Here is a 13,862-nt window from a genome sequence, read left to right as displayed (position 1 = left end):
TATTCAAATTATAATTTATTATTATTTTTCAAAGTAAAAATGCATATAGGAAAATAATATAGTATACAGAAATTTGAATAAGTTAATATATTATGTTGTTCAACTATTGTATAATATCATTGACTATTTGTCTAATTATTTTAATACCTATACTTCATTATTGTGTGTAACTTATATTTAAAATAACAAAATGGAATGCTTTGTTATTAAAATGAAATACCTAACCTGTAAATTTGAAAATATTTAACTACAATGTAACAGTAACAGTAATAAACAATGTATTTCTAAAATGTTCTGATAGGCATATTACACAAGAAACCAATATAAACGGGTATTAGGTCGTATAGGTAGTAGGTTTTGTGTAATAAGAGGTAATAAATAAGTTTGCTCATGTCCTGCATCCTGCTAGTTAACAAGTAGGTAACAAAACAATAAAATAACAATGTTTCAATTTTATTGTATCATTGAGATATTATAATATTGTGCGTTCTAATTAGTTACCTACATAAAAATCTAGTTTCCTATAAAATTGATATTGATTACTAATTTATTTACAAATGTTGACTGATATTGGTTATGAGTATTTAGTTTATGTACAGAAGATATTCAGTATTTTATGAGTATGTTCTAGACAATTTGTATTGTATGAGAATATAATAGTCATTGATCAATAGGGCTCGGATTTATATGTATTAAAAAAATCAAAATATGTAAATATATATGTAATAATAAATCACTTTATATGTGATTAAAAAATGAAAATATGGAATACAAAAGAATTACAAAAAAATATAAAAATTGCTTTATAAATGACATTATTAACTAATTTACTTATTTTACTACTATTATTCATTATTCATTTTGATTATCTTGGTCTTGAAAGCAATGAGATACCATATACATGCTCAAATTTTCAAAGTTAAATGATCTACGATTTGGTCGTAACACAGATTTGTATCGACTGAAGGAGCGCTCGACTTCCACCGAGGTAATGGGTGCAAATTTCATACTTGCAATGTCCAAAGCAGTGAGTTCAGCCGGAAATATTACCCCATTCATTTCGCAATGTGCATCTCTAATTAATTTTAGGCAGTCTAAGCCAGGATTTTTATGTAATACGCTGTGCATTTTTTCTTTTACTGCAACTCCCAAGGGTCCTTGTACTTGTTCTATGCATTTTTCAGCTTCTTCTATAAGTCCTAAACTTTGAACTAAAGTCATTTTTCTTGTTTCTAGTTGTTTTATTGTATCTTCTAAAAATCCAAAATTAACAGATATATAAATTAAATTATTTTTAATATCATCTATATTTAATAAATGTTTCGCTTTTTGAATAGAAACTGCTGAAGTAGAATCCAACGTTGATACAACATCTTTTATTTTTTCAAAGTTTTCGCAGTAGTATTTGACTGCATTCAACCATGTCCCCCATCTAGTAATTATTGGTTCTGGTGGAAGACTCAAATTTGGATACATTTCTTTCAGTTTTTCTACACGACTTGGAGCTTTTAAAAATATTTTTTTTACCTCAGCAATTAACTTGTCTACTTTACTAAATTTAGCTCTAATCGTTTCTCCAATTCTATGAAGTCCATGAGCTAAGCATGTCAAATGAATCATCTTTGGGTAAAATACATTAATGGCAACTGCGGATTTCACCATATACGGCGCTGCATCAGTTAAAAACAATAATACATTTTCGTGTTTCACACCTTTTGGCCATAATAAACTCATCGAATCGTTAAATAGTTTGGCTATGGTTTTGTGGTTGCATTTTTCTAACTGTGTACAATTTAATAAAAATGGTTTAGAAAAAGTTTCACTTAATTTTCCAACAATAACATTTCCAACCATTCTACCTTCAACGTCTACTGTTTCGTCGATGGAAACCCATATAGGGCCATCTTGAATGATATTTCTAATAGAATTAAGTGTTTCTTGGTAAATTTCTGTCATGTTATTTTTCCTAAGAGTACTTTCGTCAGGAATTAATTGCCCCGTATACTTTGTTAAAAAAGCATTCAATGATTTATTTTCCAACTTGGAGATTGGAATATCCGCATGTATAAAAGCACGACAAAGTTCGGAATTAAACGAGTTTTTATTACCTGAAGAAGTACTGGCGGAAGTAAAAAACTGCTGTTTGAATTTTTGTCGTCTTATTTTACTCTCTTTGTGTTTGGCGGTCCCTATATGAACTACTAAAAAACGTTGTTCAATGGAAACAGATTTTTCACACGCAGAACAGTACAAAATCTCACCATCACTCTGAAAATGTTCGTTTGGAAATTCTAGTACATAGTTTTTAGCTTTTCCAACTTTGGACACTCGAACTTTCGGCATAATTTAACACTAACACGGCCAACTCAAAATTACACGTTTAAATAAACACACGTCCCGTTCGTCGATGTGGGTATACTGACTCGCTGTCAGTACTTCAAACGCAAACACGTATTAATAAATCGTTATCTATCATTTATCGAGGTAACAAATGTCGAATATAACATTATATCGACCGTAAATTACGGTCGATTAGTTCAATAATTGGTATTATTTTGATTACGTACTTTTTGAAACATGGGAAATCGTATACATCGTATACAACTATTAATAAATTGTAAATTGTCGAAATATGTAGGGAAAAATGGAATTATTGAGAAATATGTAAAAATATGTACTTATGACAAAATATGTAAAAATATGTAAAATAAAATATAGTTCATTACAATGGAAATCCCTTGAAACGAATTTATCACTTACCTAAATTAATTTATCAAGTCACAGTAAAACTATGTATTAACATATAAATCCGAGCCCTATTGATCAATAACCATTGTGACTGCATAAATGCCATAAACATGTATATAATTCTAATTTATATTTTACAGAACATAAAAGGTACATAATACAATCTTGGACAATGTTATACCTATATAACTATAATTAGTATCATGCATTACTATTACTAATACTACCTACACATATATAAGTACCTAATACAATTGATAAAATATTTTTCTTAATAATGTTTCTATAGACTTACGGACACAAAATTTTAGTCCCTGCTGGAATAGAGCTTCTTGCTACCCAATGAGTATTTGTTAAAGTTCCATACTCATTTACCCACTGCTTAATATCATCAACTGAATTTAAATTACTTCGAACTTCTACATAATTTACTTTCTCCTCTTTTACTTTATTAGTAAATGATTGAGGATACATATTATTTATATAATTTAAAAAAAAAGGTATAGCTAAGACCTGACAATACTTATTTATAATTTATATTTTATAGAAAGGTAATAACAAATACCTACTACAAACGGCAATACCTATGCACGATTCGTAGTCAAAATACAAGACACTATTAAGCAAACAAAAACCAAGTCAATGTAATGAAAACAATATAATGATAAACAATATAATGATAATCTATTTTGTATTTTTGCTATACATATTTTATAAATGGAAATTATAATACACATATATAATGTGTAAGTGTGTAACTAGACAGTAACATAAATTTAATTACAATATGGGCTTATAGGGTTAAATATATTCTCTCCTTTACTTTATTAGTGAATGATTGAGGATAGGTACATATATTGTAAAATTAAATTTAATGTGTAACTAGACAATCTGATATAATGATAAAATAAAATAATAAAATCATCAAATATAATAATCCATTTTTGGCGCGCAATATATTGATAATAAATTATCATATAATTATCATAATTATATTATTATTTTAATTGTTTGGAAAAATAGCGGGCAATTTAAATTCGGCCAATCAGGATAGCCCAGTTGTGAAACAATGTATAGAATGGTAATATGCTGCCCGGCGGCATATTACCATTCTGGGGTCGGTCTCGGCACCGGTTATCATTTTAGCCTTCTGATTGGTCTTTTCTACTATCTATATAAAAATCTAATTTTCTTATCATATTATATTCTAGACTACTTGAGACATAATCTATATATAGAGTAAGAGTAGGTATCATTAACCTTTAAAAGGGTTTTGACTTTTTGTAGGAAGCTTTTTAACTAAAAAATTCTTAAAATGTTTAAATTAGTGGAATTTAATAATAATTCATTTCGTTCTAATATGTTTTCTGAACAAGATATATGTAAATGGATTAGTATTCATAGTAAACAGACCAATACAAGCTGGTGTGTGAACAATAAATTGTCAAACAGTGAAAGTTCAAGATATGTTTGTAGGTAAGAAGTCAATACACACACACACACACACACACACACACACACACACACATATATACCAGCAGTATTTATACAATTATATATTATCTACCTATTTTGTTAAGTTAAAATAATTGGTATGGTGTTTTAGAAAAGTTTATATGTGTCACCAAAGTGGATTTAATAAAGTTAGTATTGAGAACAACAAAAAAGGGAGATCAAAAAACACAGAATGCAAAGCTCAAATTGACATTAAAATTAAACTTAATACTAAGGACACAAGAAAAAAGGATAAATATATTAGAGTGAGTAGATAAGTTCCACTTATCCAATCTGCCAAGTCATTAAAAAACCTAGTTCAGTTATTAGATTTTGAACTGAGAAAAATATTTTTTTATATACTATATATTCAACTTTCATCCATTTATTTTGCTTACTATAGCATAATTTATAATTTAAAATAATAGGATGGTTTACCAGCAATTGTTATATTTGTGAATGAACATAACCATAATTTAGCTTCTGCTGAAGCTTTATCTTTTTTAAGACCTACCAATGAAGTTAGAATAATATATGAAAATTATTTCAATGATGGTTTAGGTGTTTAAATTAGTGGAATTTAATAATAATTCATTTCGTTCTAATATGTTTTCTGAACAAGATATATGTAAATGGTATTAGTATTTAGTATTTAGTATTCATATTAGCATTCTAATATGTTTTACTTGAGACATAGGTACTAAAAAGGATAAATACATTATTCTATACCTAGTTAAACCAACATTTTTTTATACCAGTAGTATTATACCTAATAAAGTAGTAACAAATTAATAAAGTCTCAATAAAGTTAGTGCTTAGAGCATATTATGTTATGAACAATTAGTTGTCAAACAGTGAAAAATAATTGCTAATTGTTATTGTGTTTTATAAAAGTTTATAGTGAATAAAATAATAATAATAATAATAATAATAAATTTATTGTGAATGACTAAAAAGGGAGATGCTAGAACACAGAATACCAAAACTAAATACTACAAAACAGTTACAAAACACAAAAAAAGGATAAATATATTAGAGTAAGTAGATGAGTTTCACTTGTCCAATCTGCTAAGTCATTAAAAAACTTAATTCAGTTATTAGATTCTGAACTGAGAAAAATATATTTTTATTTTTTTATATACCTACTATATTATATTCAACTTTCATCCATTTACTTTGCTTACTGTAGATTTATATTTTTAAGACCTATCACTGAAGTTAGAATTAAATATGACAATTATTTCAATGACTTTAGATAAATATTTATCTCCTCTATAATGAATAATAATTAAGTAGGTAATAGTTATTTAACTGGAAGTTAATAACATAGGACATATGTAATATTTAACAGTAAGGTACGATATTCTTAGAAATTAGGGTAATATATATTACTTATATGTTACAAATAATAACAAATTAATGGAAAATTCAACTTGGCAGTTTTACATTTTATGTAATTATAATATTTTAAAACAAATTAATGAATGTTTTAAAAAAAAATGTTGGTATTATTATTATTATTAAAAATATAAATACACAGACAAAAAAAAAAAATACAGAAAAAGTAATTATAATAATTATATAAAGTACCTAAGTATAGTAATTATAAAATATGTATAATATAATAATAATAAAAAATATGCTTTATAAAATTTGATGAAAATAGTAAATACATAATAGGTTGATATTAGTAATAGCAATCAATGACCTTTGGCATTTGGGACATTTTTCCTCACATTTTTGGCTAAATTTCTTTTTCTTTTTATTACATTTCTTTTGTTATTGTCTGTTTTCACTGGTCGTCCTACTAATAAACGTTTACTACCTCTTGTGACACTTGGCTTTCTTCTACTTATGGTAGTAGGCTGTAGATGAATAGTTGCACGAGATCGATGTCTTAGTGATATAGTACTACCAGCAGAACTCAAAAATGATTCCCAAGTAGCAATTGACTTAACTTTCTTCAAACGATCTAAACATTTAGAAAGTACAGAAACTGAAGTATTGCTTTTAAATTTTTCAAAATTTGTTTTAATTAATTCTTGAATCTGGTTAACATATTCATCCGACTGTTGATCAATATTATGATTATCAAGATGATCATCAGTTTCAACTATAGTATTTCTTATTGGAGATGATAACACATTATTTCTAGAGAGTACTATGTCTTTAAAAATCCGTACATTAACTTCACTAAAATTATTGGTCTGACTACCATGGACAGTAGCATCTCTAAAAGCTAGACACCATAATTCTTTCCTCGCCCAATAATTATTCATATATTTCACCCATTTTTCATACTATGGTATGAGGTATAATTTCATCACTTATACTATAATAGTTACTATTATAGTGTTTGTTTTGTCAATAGCAGTAGTATAGGCATTGTAAGCACTATTATAATCAGGTGCAATTAAAATACTTTGAAATAATTTAAATAACAATTTTCTGTGTTCATTTTTGATATTATGTTTTACATCCCATAACCATCTCCAAACTGACTGTAATACATGGAACCTACAAAGCAAAATATTTGATTGTGGCCAAATTGATTTTAGTGCTTGTCTTTCTGCCTCGCTATCATCAATTATAAAATGTCTTGGAAAACCTTGGCCATAAAAACTATTAGGAACTGAATCTTTCAGTAATGAAAATGCAATCTTATAGTCATCAACTGTTTGTCCTTTTGTTATAAACATGCCCAGAGGAATAGCTCCAATACCACATGATGTTAGCATAAATGTAACAGAATGGCTCTGAGTATCACATGACGCAGTACTGTCTGCAAAAGCAATATCTTTAGAAAAAGCTAATTGATGAGCTCTTTGCATAATAAGAGTGACCACTATTATAGCAAATGGATTTTCATTAAACCTTACAATTATTCCACATTTTTCATAATCGGTTTTCTTATCTTCAAGTTTCTACAAAATATTTATTTAAAAATTAAGTAAATATTAGTGAAAACAATTTTATTTATACATAGCACCACGGTATTAGAAGATAGCACGAATTAATCGTTTAATTATCTTAGTCCGTACTCCGTGGTATCTATCTAGTATCTACTTATTCTTATAAATCTAAATTAATTAGTGATTCTGTCACTTTCTGTGGGTGGTCGTAGTAGGGGCCAAATTCGGTCATGAGACAGAGTTCGGGTCTCGTACTTGGTATGCTGGTCGAATCGTATATTTCGTATGGGTGTTGACTTTCCCGAGAAGATACGTGTGACGACACTTGTATAGCTTAATTGTTTTATACTTCGCTTTTGCAATGACCTAAGCATGTTATAATATACTAATTTCCTTATTAATTATATCGTCAATACTACTAGAAACGTGCGTTACGTTGTACATAGTTAATATGTACGTAACACTATAATATAAATGTAATGTAGAACTTGACTGTATCTCTAACTGTACTCACAGTATGACCGTTTGTGAGCAAGTAGTTTGTTACATACACTGAAAGGCTCTATATATATGTATAATATGCATTATTGAGGTCACTCTATATCAGACTATATCCATATAAACATAAAATGACATTTTACACATTTTTTACTCCAAAATAATTTGCACATTTTCAATATTTTTACAAATTTTTACAAATTTCATCAAATCTTTAATTTTTAATTCTTATAATTGTTTTTTTTTTTTGTTTTTTCAAACATAATTTATAACAGCCTTTATATATGTAAACTTGTATTAAATTTTTATGCTTTTTCAAATAATAAAAAACAAATACCGTGCAATTCTCTGCTTAAGCTAACATAAATATTGGCATGTTATAATACATAACTAAAAAGGTAGAAAGGGATACCGCAAGTGGGTCACTGTAATGAATGATTTTAAATTGAAATTCAATAATATAAAATAATATGAAAAGCGATTCTGAGTGGAGACGATCTGTCAGTCAGCCATTTTATATCAATTTATTTAAATAACATCAAAATAACTAACATAATTAGTTTTCGATTGAGTATATAATTTTGTAATAATTTGAAATTAAAAGAGAAATAAAAAAAAAAATTAGTTCATAGATTGTTTCAATTTAAATTGACCGGCTTGACTTTGCTTCGATTGTTTTACACTGTATCAAGCTAACGCTTCTGCCAGTGTGAATGATTTATGGAATGAGTTGTGTGTGAATTGTGCTCCTGGGCTTACGAATGTTGGGTCAAAAGTTAACAGGACGTTTTATGAAACGTTGAGAGGTAGCTCTTCTTCTGCTGATGTCTGAGATATGATTGTGTGGGGGAGAATGATTTGGGTTTTGATGGAGTTAGTAAGATGGTTAATATGATCGATGATAGGCAGGATGTTGGTAGAGTGACGGATTGCTTTGTTGTTGACATACCATGGTTGGCCGTAAATTAGCCGGAGAGAGATTGATTGAAGCCTTTCAAGCTTTGACCGGCTGCTAGCTGATCGGTTGGAGGCCCAGATGTGAGAGTTATATGTGGCTATAGGGTGGATGTAGGTTTTGAATATAAAGCATTTGGTGTTGATGGTGAGACTGGGGCTGGATAGTATAGGGCAGGGATGGCAAATCCATGGCACGCTCTAAAAAAAAAAAAGGTTATTTTGGGCACGCTGTGTTCAAAAGGTTTGCCATCCCTGGTATAGGGTATAGTGAGTGTTTAACAGATTTTGCCTTATTAATTGCGGTGGTGAAGTGTTTTGAGAAATTAAGTTTCTTATCCACGTGGACACCGAGGTACTTCATTGAGTGGGACCACTCAATGTCTTTGTTTTTAAGTTTAGGCTGGACGGAGGTGGCAGTAGATCTATGAGAAAACATTATCGCTGATGTTTTGTGCGGGTTCACTGTGATACGCCATTCGTGGAACCATTTTTCGGTGATGATGAGCTGAAGTTGTAGTAGTTTGGTGGCAGCGTCGTTGAAATTGCTGGTGGCATAAAAAAGAATGTCATCAGCAAAATGTGCCGTACGGAATTTAGGGTGAGCTGGCATGTCGTTGATGTATAGGCAGAACAGGTGTGGAGCAAGACATGAGCCTTTGAGGCACGCCTGCTAGTAATAAAATAAAATGTTAACAAAATAGAAAAAATAACTAATTATCTCTCCATTAAAAATAATAATAAAATGAATAGCTTAAAGTTATTAAATTTAACATTAAAATAAAAATAATAAGGAACAGTTAATTCATCAGTCTCACTCTTAAGGACTTAAGCTAAGGGTTTAGGAACATAGTCCTTGTTCATAGATAAATATACTAGCTGGCGCACGTGTTCATTTGAAAGTGAAGCTCTATGATCAGTCACTACCGACCCACCTTTACTGAACACTCTTTCAGATGCAACACTTGTTGCTTGTATTGTTAGATATTTTTTAGCCAGAATACTCAAAAGTGGATATGTGCCATTATTTAAAGACCACCATTTTAAAGGGTCTTGGTCATATGGCACTTTTGAAAATTCAACATACAATTTAAGTTCTTTGTCTATTTTTGATAATATAGTTACTTCAGTTTCTTCATCATTCTAATAAAATAAAAAGAATACATACATATAAATATATATTATATTACCTAATAAATTAATTAACAAATTAACTAGTCCACAAGACTACTTTTATATTCTTACTTCGTTGTTGATAGATTCGTCAAAAATGGCAGAGAGTCCAGTCTTTTTTTTTCTGAGTTAGTTGATTAGGAATATCCAGTGGAAGTACAGAATTATCTGCATCACTAATTCTTCCACTTCTGGTGTTGGTAGACCATTCTGTCCAAGATTTCAGGCATTTTTCAATAATATTTTTTTTTGACTTCAGCAACTTCTTCTAGGGCAATAAATGTTTTTTTGAAGCGTGGGTCTAAAACCATTGAAATTTATAACACAGTATTATTGTCATAACGTTTGTCAAGAACCGTAATAATACAAGAAAATATTTTTGTTTTTATTTCCCTGCACTTTTTGTCAGAAGCATTGTCATTATTATTTGCATTAACAGCTTCAGATAATTTGGTTTTTAAATTAAACATGACCGAATATATAGCTGATGCTGTAACATAATTCTCTCCAATCAAATGGTCCGTTATTTTACGTACTGTACGTAAGTTTGTGCTTCTTTTAAGTCACTCAATTTTACATATTCATACTTAAGATCTTTTAATTCTGATTTGAATTTACTAAAAAGTGTTTCAAATGTTTCTGCACATTCAACTAAATTATATTCATGTGATCATATTTATGATATAAATTACTATCGTAAATACAATAAGGTTCAAAGGCATCAAGTGTTTTCAAATTTTCATTATCCATTTCTATTATTTTTTATAATAATAGAAATATTTTTTTTCAAACATCGAAAATTTATATCGAATATAATACTTACGAAGTATTATATTTTAATAATAATAATAATATACATCAATGTTTGTGTAGCTAGACTGATTATTTTTTTAACATCCGGTATTGAATATCTTATCATAATATATATGTATAATTTATATTATGATGTTTTTTTTTATCGAATTATTTAAATAGTGTTTAAATACTCATTATACATGCCCAAGTGTTGTAGCTCGGTGGGTTAACGCGTTTGATTTAAAAGTGTTCTTGGTCGGATTAAAACTGGTGGGAGAATGTGTAGCGCTGCATATTCACCTACTAATTTCCTCAGGCTTTGAAGACGTTTACAGTAAATTGCATAGTTGTGGAGCCCATCTATGCAATTCTACTCAAAAACTCTAGTTGACCTGCCGAATAAAGCACTTGGGTAATTTCACTGTCCCATGATAGCTTTGCAGATATCTGTAAAAGAGTTCCGGCCTCCTTTTTCCTAACGGATATCTGTAAAGCTGGGAATGATTTTGCAGATTTCTTGCGTTTTTTTTTCCATTTTTTTTTAAAAATATGAATTAAGTTTATAATTATCAATTAATAGCTGAAATTAATTAAAATTATAAATAATTACTATTAAAGTCTTCATTTTGGATTTGGTTAGCCTGTGGTCTAGCTATTACATTTTCTTCATCAGATGAATCAGATGATACATCAAAAACTAAAACAACGAGAATTATTCATTTTTTTAAGTCATGTACATTTATCATTATTAATTTCTTACGATTTGGAGGAACAGGTTTTCGTATCCCTGGAGCCAATAATATTGCCATAATTTTTTCCCAGTATGGACGAGACGGTAACTCTAATAAAATTGGAGATGGAGCACGTGGTACATTCACAGGTTCAATGTGAAGTGGTTGAGGTTGTGGTACATTCACAGGTTGAATAATATGAAGTCGTTGAAGTCGTAGGACATCAAAATTTGGTGTTGCATGTCGCGAACAGACAAGAAATTCCAATACAGTATAACGCTCTTCATAAATCAGTTTAGCAGCCTCATTGCCAAATCCAAACGCCTTTGGTTGTCTATCCATACCTGTCGTTGTGGCTCTCTTATTTGTTCGCCATCAGTCACTGCATCATAGTCAATTATGATACCTTTAGAGTATGTAATTGATTCTTCTGTAAAATTATTAATAGATAATTATTAATTAAATTGAAGCAACTTAGTTAGATATTTTATTTTTTAATTCAGTATGCACAGGGCCGTTTTAAGCTTTTTGGCGCCCAGGGGCACTTCTTTTAAAGCGCCCCAGGGGGCTCTTATTTATACCATCCACTTATTGACTACCTCACACGTAATTTAGTATTTCAGGTACCTATGTGAAAAAGTATAGAATGACTTTTTTTGGAGACTCTAAAAGATTATCATCTATATTTTTAATTGTCTGATGATCCTGATCCCTGATGTTGTATTGACATAAAACATATATACTTATATAATACTTACAATTTGAAATTTTTGATAGATCATCAACAGAACAATCAGGAACAATACATTTTTCAGGTTCACGGGGTTCATGTTCACCTAAAATTTAATTTTTTTTTCTAACAACAAAAAATATTTCTTAAGTAAATAATAAATTTTTATTTTATATAATATTTGATAACTGACCATCCAAATTCAAATTTGGCGTAGAACCATCCATATTATTTCCAGATCCAACATTTTCAATTATAGCTAAACGTATACAAAGTATCAAAATACAATTTATATATATAATATATGTAAAATAAATACAATTTTAACAAAAAAAAATAAGGTGGGTAAGTGGATGTCGCTCTGCTGTACAGCAGGTTACAAGTGGGACACTGTATAATGGATATAATTAAATTTGAATTCAATGATATAATATCACTGTATAAGAAAAACGATTCTGAGCGGAGACGGTTTGTCAGTTTAGGTATTAGACATACCTATTATAGGTATAATTATCAATAGTATTAAAAAAAAATTGACCTATAATCAGAGGTGTTCCCAATATTTTTTTTGAGAGTATACTAAGACTCTAGTCAAGGTGAAGATCCATGATTTAAAAAAGGGAGGGTAGAATGATAAAAATAGAACCTTTTTTTAAGTATTTAAAAACACTCATAAATATTTTTAAAATAAAAGTAATAAACATGAATATTTAAAAATATGCAAATATTTTTACTGTGGTCTATAATTATAAAGGATGTGTTAAAAATATGAAAAAAAAATCAAACTTTTAAAAAAAGCTTGAAATTACCTTTATAAGTCAATAAAATAAGAAAATATACAATATATTATATATATATTATATATTATAGGCTATAATAGGTATCAATAATAAATTCCAAATTAATCATATCACAATATCCATCAGGTAACGCGTTATACATCAACAACAAACCGTGTTACTATCATAGATATATAATAGTATACTTAAGAAGTTTCAAGTACCCACAAATAATATTATACAATCATTACAATCACAAAAAAATAACTAAAATAGTTATTCCAGGTTTTTTAATATGTGATTTCGTCCAAATTTGAATTTAAATTACTATAAAAATAAACTGGGCTTATGAATTTCTTAGAATTTTTGGTAACAGAATTAAACATTTACATGAAATCTTGTTTTAAATTTTCAATCCTTAGATATAAAATTTGAACATTTTATAAATTTTTAACTAGGTACAAAATAATTTTTAAAATTAAAATTTGATCTTTAAATGCTTATATAAAAAAAATTGTGCCTATGTATTTTTAATATTTTTCAACTGATATTGTAACAATATATCAGGAGCTTTGTATTAAATTTATACACTTTTTGGCCCAACAGATAAAACTTTATTGATATTTATAGAAAAAAAACTAAAAAAATTGAAAACTGAAAATGTCCGTAAACAGCTCAAAAAGAGTCAAAATATTTTCAAAATTGTATGGTGTATAGGAAATGCTAATATAAACATTCAGTAAAATTTTCATGTATCTGCAGTTATTCGTTTTTGAATTACAACAAAATAAGGAAATCGCTACATGAGAAATCGAGTGAATATCCAATGTTGTAAAAATTTGAATTTCAAACGATCATAAAAATTTAATTTGACTTTCTTATAGATATTTTTTTTTTGATAAAGGTAGATAATCTTATAAGGAATCTTGTATTACATTTTCATATCTTAGATTTAAAAAGAAAAATTTTTATGAATTTCTAACTCGAAATAATTTGCAAATTTTCGTGATTTTTCCATATTTTGTCATTTTTTGAACTTTAAATACTT

Source organism: Acyrthosiphon pisum, chromosome X, assembly GCF_005508785.2.
Source record: "Acyrthosiphon pisum isolate AL4f chromosome X, pea_aphid_22Mar2018_4r6ur, whole genome shotgun sequence".
Lineage (NCBI taxonomy): Eukaryota > Metazoa > Arthropoda > Insecta > Hemiptera > Aphididae > Acyrthosiphon > Acyrthosiphon pisum.
Note: the sequence above shows the minus strand (reverse complement) of the source record.